General features: G+C 46.4%; 2 non-coding genes across 2 annotated transcripts; one reads left to right on the plus strand and one right to left on the minus strand.

Annotated features, from left to right (window-relative positions):
- Positions 1–1979: 1979 nt before the first annotated feature.
- On the minus strand, positions 1980–2052 carry TRNAK-UUU (transfer RNA lysine (anticodon UUU)). The gene has a single exon. It is a non-coding gene; the product is annotated as a tRNA-Lys (tRNA).
- Positions 2053–5120: 3068 nt separating this feature from the next.
- Positions 5121–5202, plus strand: TRNAS-AGA (transfer RNA serine (anticodon AGA)). The gene has a single exon. It is a non-coding gene; the product is annotated as a tRNA-Ser (tRNA).
- Positions 5203–7153: the final 1951 nt, after the last annotated feature.

Here is a 7153-nt window from a genome sequence, read left to right on the forward strand (position 1 = left end):
AGCCCAGTATGGCAGTTTAAATTATACTCACAGGCACTGATAACAGAATTACTGAAAGTTTGGGAGTGAAGAGCTGATAGGTCAGTGGTCCAGCCTGTCATAGATGAGCCCCTCCCTCTGGGACAAGGGCAGGTCTGGGCTCTCACACCAGTTGCTCATTGTGGCTGTCAGAATCTGTGAGCAGCTCATTTAGTTTGCACCAAGGGTTGAGCCCTGCTTCATGCACCGTGAGAATGAAAATCCTAAACCACCCTTTGAAATAACGAATGCAGCAGGACGTGTTATTGTCACTGCCCCAAAGCAGATAGACAATGGAGAAATGCCACTGAGTCCAGCGTATTACTCCACTGGCATTTTACCTTTTTTGCTTGCTAAACTCCCTCCCAACCTTGAGGGCTCCCAGAGCCCAATATTGAGCTTGAGCTGAGATGTCTACAGTGCAAATTTACCACCCCACGGCCAAAACCCTCAGGAGCCTGAGCTGGCACAGGACAGCCTTGGGTGTTTCATTGCAGTGTGGACATAGCCGAGCATTATGTCTACACTGCCATTAACACACCCAAGTCACTATTCTCAAACCCTGAGTCAGTTGATTCAGGCTGTGGGGCTTGTGCTGCAGGGTTATAAAATTACAGTGTAGACACTTGAGCTTCAGCCCAGCCTCCGAGACCCCACAAGGAGTGAGGGTTTCCAAGCCTGGGCTACAGTCTGATCCCCAGGAGCCCAAATCAGATCATCCAGGTAAGCGGGATTTTATCACAGTATAGATGCCCTCTTAGGATATGTCTACATTGCAATGTAAGCCAAGGGTTAGCAGAAGTCATGTCAGCAGCCCCAGCACATAAACATATACCACGAGGAAAAGACCCACCCCCAAATAAGCTGGGCAGTGTCCTTATCCCTACGGTTTGTAGGTCCAGCAACCAAAAGTCCTTAAATATGAGCCCCCCCGTTACTCCACTCACAGCTGTTGTCCTTAGTCAGTGCAAGCCCCGAGGTGCCTCTGTAGAGTTCACCTGCCATCCTGAGTGGAAAAGAGGGAAAATAAGAAGGCACTGTACATCACTGTCTTGTCTAGGAACTCACTCATCCCTCCACTGCCACCCTGTCCTAAAGTTGATTTAACACCTAAATTTTAGTATTGGGACCCCAGCCCACTTGGTCCTGGAACCCTTGTCCCCTGCCTACCAAGTGCTATTGAATTGAGGGTGAGTCCCTCAATCGGGGTCTGCCAAGCACAGCTGTGCTGCCCTTGATTCACACAACAAGGATAACAACTCTTTCTTTCTCCTGTCCCAATAACAAGGAGACTGGGAATCCAACACGAGCCAAAAGTGATCATTTTGGCAAGCAATGCAACATATTTCCAACGCACTGTAAAATCCACATGCAGACTCATACATGAAACCTTGCAAGAAAATCTTCCTGAGGGAGTCTGAAGCACCTGCTGCTGGAGGGAAGGAGGGAGCCGTGGTTTGGGATTGAGGGGCACTGGGAATAGGAGGGGCCTGTGCGTTGGGATTGAGGGGCACTGGAAATAGGAGGGGGCTGTGGGTTGGGATAGAGGAGAAGGGTGAAGAGGAGTAGGCTCTGGTTGGGAGTGAGGAGCAGTGTGCATAGGAGGGGCAGTGGATTGGGACTGAGGGTCACTGGGAGTAGAGGGGACATGGGTTTAGGCTGAAGAGCATCATCATTTGGGGATCCAGCAGGATAAAGGAAGGCCGCAGGTGATTCTAATTCCTTAGAGATATTCTGTTTTGTTTTCTGTGTGTGCGTGTGCATGCAGGGGAGGAACATGCTGTGTGCCCAGAGGCCTTTATTCCTCCAGGCTGCAAGGACAGTGAGGATGTTAGGAAGTTGCCCCTTCAAACCCACACACACAAAGGCCCTTCTTAGGAAAGGCACAGTCTTGAAGAGAAAAAGTAACACCAAAGAGGACATCAGAAAAACAATGTTTAAAGATATAGTGAGTAGTTTATTACCTGACCAGGGACTTGAACAATGGACCCTCAGATTAAAAGTCTGACACTCTACCAACTGAGTTAGCCAGGCTCACAATAAAAAAAGTACAAGTTATGCAGAGGAGAAACTGGTCAAGAAAAAGGGAACTGGATACAATATGGGAAACCTGCTGCTCTGTCTCTCTTCCCAGTCCTGGCTTGGCCTGGTATTAGTGCAGGTTAAAAAGACAGGGAAATATTGGCATCTATCAGCCTTTCATAGCTGTACAAGACTCAGGCACAGTACAGAGGTGCCCATCTGCAAGTGCCGAATGGTTGGATTGGCTAATGCAGCTTGTAAACGTGCAGGGCACACTGGGATATACAGCCAAGTATCCATCACATCATTATTTCAGAGGGATAATGATGGGAAGGTTCACAATTGACTCAGTAGTTGCATACAAAGGTGCACATTTGGCGGTTACATTGGGAAATTCTGGCTCCTTCTCAGGCTCAGGTTGGCCACCTCGGTGTAGATGTAGAAGTTACAACATAGAAACTTGAAAGAGGGACCAATTTCCCCATCATTTCCCACCTTTACATCCAAACATGATGAGTTTCTGAATGAACCTGCCTCGTTCAGCCAGAAGATCTTGGGGTGGGTGTAGGAGTCACTGGATAAAATTCTCTGGACTCTGTTCTGAATCAGGTCAGAGCAGAGGTACCTAGTGATCTAGTCTGGCTGTAAAATCTAAATATCAACCCCAAATGTGGTGTGAATTTAATCCTCAGGAATGGCTGTTCCCCACCCAGACCCAGCAAAGGGCTCTCCAAGGAAGGGGGCTGTTGAGGAAGGAAAGAAGAAAGATATCCTTCTCTCCCTGCAGGAACTGGGCTCTTCACTTTGGACAGAAAGGAGGGGAAGGAAATGGCCACATGATGGCAGCAGAACTAAAGAAATGAAACACAACAGGCTTCTGTGCACATTGATTCTGCACAGTGAACGAACCTGACTCCTGTATCATGAAAAGCCAAAAAAAGCCATTTCTTTGTACGACAGGGAGAAAAGAGTTCCAATCATTCCTGCCCATTTACTTTTGAATTATTTTACATTATAAAGAAAATTGTAACAAAATTAGTCTGAACTTGAGCTGCCTGTTGTTAAAAGCCTGTTCCCCAATTCAGTTCCAACTGCCCTGCAAGAAACACCCCCAGGTCCCTGCTCACCCCAGGAAGAGGAAAAAGAGAACCCCCCACTGGACACTGTCCTTGGCTCCAGGCTGCTGTCCCAGGGTGTGTGTGGGGACTGATTGTTTGCTGCTGAGGAGGGAGCCAGTAGAGGCCTCTGGTGCTCTGCTCCTAGCATCTGCCCAGCCCAGGCTGTCCTCTGCCCCAGCTGCTGCTCCCAGCCTGCTCTAGAGTCAAACAAGCAGGGCTCCCAGGGGAACAGAGGCTGGGACAGGGCAGCAGCCTGGGTTGGGCTGGGAAGGTGCTAGGAGTTCTCGTTCCCTGAGAACTGGCCCGGCTCCCTCTCAATAGCAAACAAACCAATTCCACATCCCCTCCCCAGAAAAATCAGCCTGAAGCCAAGGGCAGCAGGGGACGATTGCCTTTAGTTACCACCAAGGCAGGAGAGAACCCAGGGCCTTTCTAGCAGAGCTTATGGAACTGACGTGGGGAAATCAGCCTTTAATAACAGGCAGCTCAAGTTGAAACTAAGTGTTTTTAATGATTTCTACAACATTAAATAACCCTTCAATTGTAGTGTCATCATCCATAAAATTGCTTCAGTCTTACAGGTTCTCAAGTACAAAACTAAATATCTCTTCAAATCCAAGGAAGTGGAGATCAGTCAATCTTCAGAGTCATCCCACATAAAAGAATCATGTTGTGGTACATACTGGCCCCATCATGTGACCATCGCTTTTCTCTCCTCTCTGTTAAAAGTTTTAGTATTTTGCACAGAAACTTTCTTCCCTCAGGAGAGACCCGGGAAGCAGGGCTGCCAGCCAGACAAACACCTTTAAGAGGAAGCGTAATCTGTCAAAAAATGATCTCCCTCCTTCAGTTCAGTGACACCCTGAAATGTTACTTATCAGGGCAGAGCCGGAAGATTGAAAGCAGCTACATCAAGCCTCTGTGTTGCTAGCAGGAATGAACACAAACACTCCCTTGTATCTGAAGAGATGTTTAGTTTTACCCTTGGTAACCTACAAGGCTAAAGGGAAAGATGATGGTGGTGTCAGATATAAAGGGTGAAACATAAAACAATCATCATAGTTATGCCCAAAGCAACTGTAAATATTTCTAAATTCTTCTTATTATCATCAGTGTATTATTTTCTCTGTCATCTAGACATTGACTAGACCTTGACCAAGAAATTTGGATCTTGACAAAATAATCAACTACCTCTCGTTAAGGTAGTGGACTTGACACCCACTCGGGTGTCTCCACACAGGTTCAAGTACGAACAACAGTGGCACCTTACACCCATAGCTTTTAATCAGGACAATACATTGATACAAATTCCTGTTAAATCATTTCTCAGACAGAGTCCATCGCCCACATTCCTTAAGGCACTGGGCCACCATGTGGACGTTTCATTTCCCTCCTCAATTTCACACAGAGGCACAATTTCCTTTGCACAGATCCAATAACAGTAAAACCTCCCTGTGTCTCTTGTCTGAGCCAGGGCATTCGATTCCAGTGAACCCTTCTCTCCTGCAATGGCAATGGTCAGACAGAGGGGACATGGTCACCTGCATCCCTACCAGGGAGATATTGGCTCGGCTCTTTCTTTCTGCTGCTATTGTTAGTCCATGAAACATCAGGGATGGAATGCAAGGCTGAGCTCACACACCAACCCCTGAAACATTTCAGTGCCCCAGAGAAATCCTGCCCCGTGCTATTGGAATGATATGGTAGAGATTCGAATTGGAAAGGGACTGTCTGAATTGTCAGTGTGAGGAATGAACAACAATCTATAGCAATGTCGTTAGCCACAAACACACTAATCATGTTCCAGCTGGAAGGGAAATGGGCAGGAACTCTTGCTGTTCCCCATGAGCACACTTACACTAATGCACAGCAGTGAGTGTGCTGGGGAAGCTGGTCTGAGCCATTTGAAGTGACAATTCTGTGAGAACAGAATTATCATATAGGGCAGCAGCTGTTCATCAAGTAGTTGTGGCCAAGTGGTTAAGGCGATGGACTAGAAATCCATGGGGGTCTCCCCACGCAGGTTCAAATCCTGCCAACTATGGAAGCATTAGTGTGTTGTCATTGCTGCTGTCTTAGTGCCTGACCATCCATGGAGCCAGATCTGGTCTCCCTTTTAGGCTGGCTGTGCTTAAAATACTGCTGTTGCATTGTGGAGTAGACAGCTGCTACAGTGAGGGGAGGGGTTTTCCATCCCTGTAATAGCTGCGTTGGCAAAACAATCTTTCCTTTCATTTAGCACTATCTAACCATGGCTTAGGTCAGCTTAATTATACTGGTTCTGGGGGGTTTCACACCCTGAAAGACGTACTTGTTACAGGGTTTGTCCCATCACCCTCCCATTCCCTGGTCCTTCTCACGTGACCAGAGAGCAGCAATGCATGAAGCTCAAAGGTGCAAACAATTCAATGTTTATTGGGGTAAACTTCCAGCAAGCAATGATTCCAGTTTCCTTCCTCAGTATCCCCCTTCCCAGCTCTGACACCACAGAGGCTTGCCTGTGTCTCTGTTCCCCTTCCCTGTTCCTATTCCCCTCCCTTAGCAAAACATAATTCCAATTCCCATTCGCATTCCCCCCCTTACTTCCTGATTGACCGCAGACTATATAGTAAAACTTGAGTTCTGCTTAGCTCTATCTTAACCAATCATTTTACTGACCAATCCTAACATATTGTAACATGATTATCTAACCAATTATACCCCACCACCTTAATTGGTTTACGCAAAACAAATTAATTATACAGCAGACAGAAACAGTTACAGAACCAGACAGAGATTATACAGACAAGCAATAGGAAAGTGGGGACTACAGTGACAGAACAACAAAAAAATGAGGATTTCACACCCCAGCTGTTAGTAAGTGAGTTGTTCCCAGACAGGATGCTATCATAGTAGAGGTTGTGGGTGCTGGTTGCTTAACTGTCTGGCACACAGGGCAGGATTTTGAGGTTCATCATTACTCTCTCAGAATGCCAGCACCCATCTTTTGTTCACTTAAAAAGTGAACAGGGAGATTCCAACACTGCAGAACTCATGGAGCTCCAGGAAACATGTAACTTTAGGTCCGGGTGAGTGTATTTAAAAATCAGCTGTGCTGTAGAAGGTCTCTAGGAGTTGAAAGAGATGTGCCATCATGACCTCCCTAAAGAGTTCATCAACTATTAATGAAAACTAGGGTTGATAAGTCACCTTCTTTGTAGTATCAGGATGGTGGACTGGTCTAAAGTGCTAGCTATAAGTTTCTTTTTTTCCAATCCATTGGGTGTTCTGGTCTCTGCATGGAGACGTGATTTAAAATCCCACTCCTGACATGACCATTTAATTCTATCTGCAGAAAATGGCCTCACTTCAATCTCCTTTGCAACAATAGAACACCATTTGCTTAGCTTTTCTCTTCCAGTAGTTGTGAGAGAAGTTCCAAACCAGGGGGAAACAGGGCCTGTTCTCTCGACCCATCAGTTTTTGTCTTCCTTCATTCCAAGCCATTTCCTCAGATACATCCATATTTCCCACACTTTTATGAAACTTTAAAGTCATCAAATAATTGCCACACAACTGTACTTATGAAGTGAAGTGAAACACAACATTTTTTGGATATTCTTGCAGAAGAGTTTTGTTTTCTGACCTGGAATTGAACAGGGGCTACCCGAGGGGGACAATGCTACTCCCTTTTCTTTGCTCATCCAAAAAACATAAGTTTGTGGTGCCCTTTGTTTCCTTGTTCTTCAAACACCTGTCGGGGTGGCCAAGGGAGACTTGGTCCTGACTCTCAGGGTCCCTCCCTGCCCTACCTTTCTATATGATTCTGTTGTGTGGTTTTGCGCTATGTCGTTGTTCCACGCTGAGCTGTTTTGCACAGTGAACCTTTGCACTCTGATGCATTTTTTCGTGTTGTATGGTTTTTGCACTGGCTTGTGTTGCACTGGTTTGAGCTGAGCTCTTTTGCAGTGTGTCATTTTGCCCCATGGGGCGTTCATTTGCATGGTGCTGAATTG

The sequence above is a fragment of the Gopherus flavomarginatus genome (assembly GCF_025201925.1).
Source record: "Gopherus flavomarginatus isolate rGopFla2 chromosome 13 unlocalized genomic scaffold, rGopFla2.mat.asm SUPER_13_unloc_2, whole genome shotgun sequence".
NCBI classification, from domain to species: Eukaryota; Metazoa; Chordata; order Testudines; family Testudinidae; genus Gopherus; species Gopherus flavomarginatus.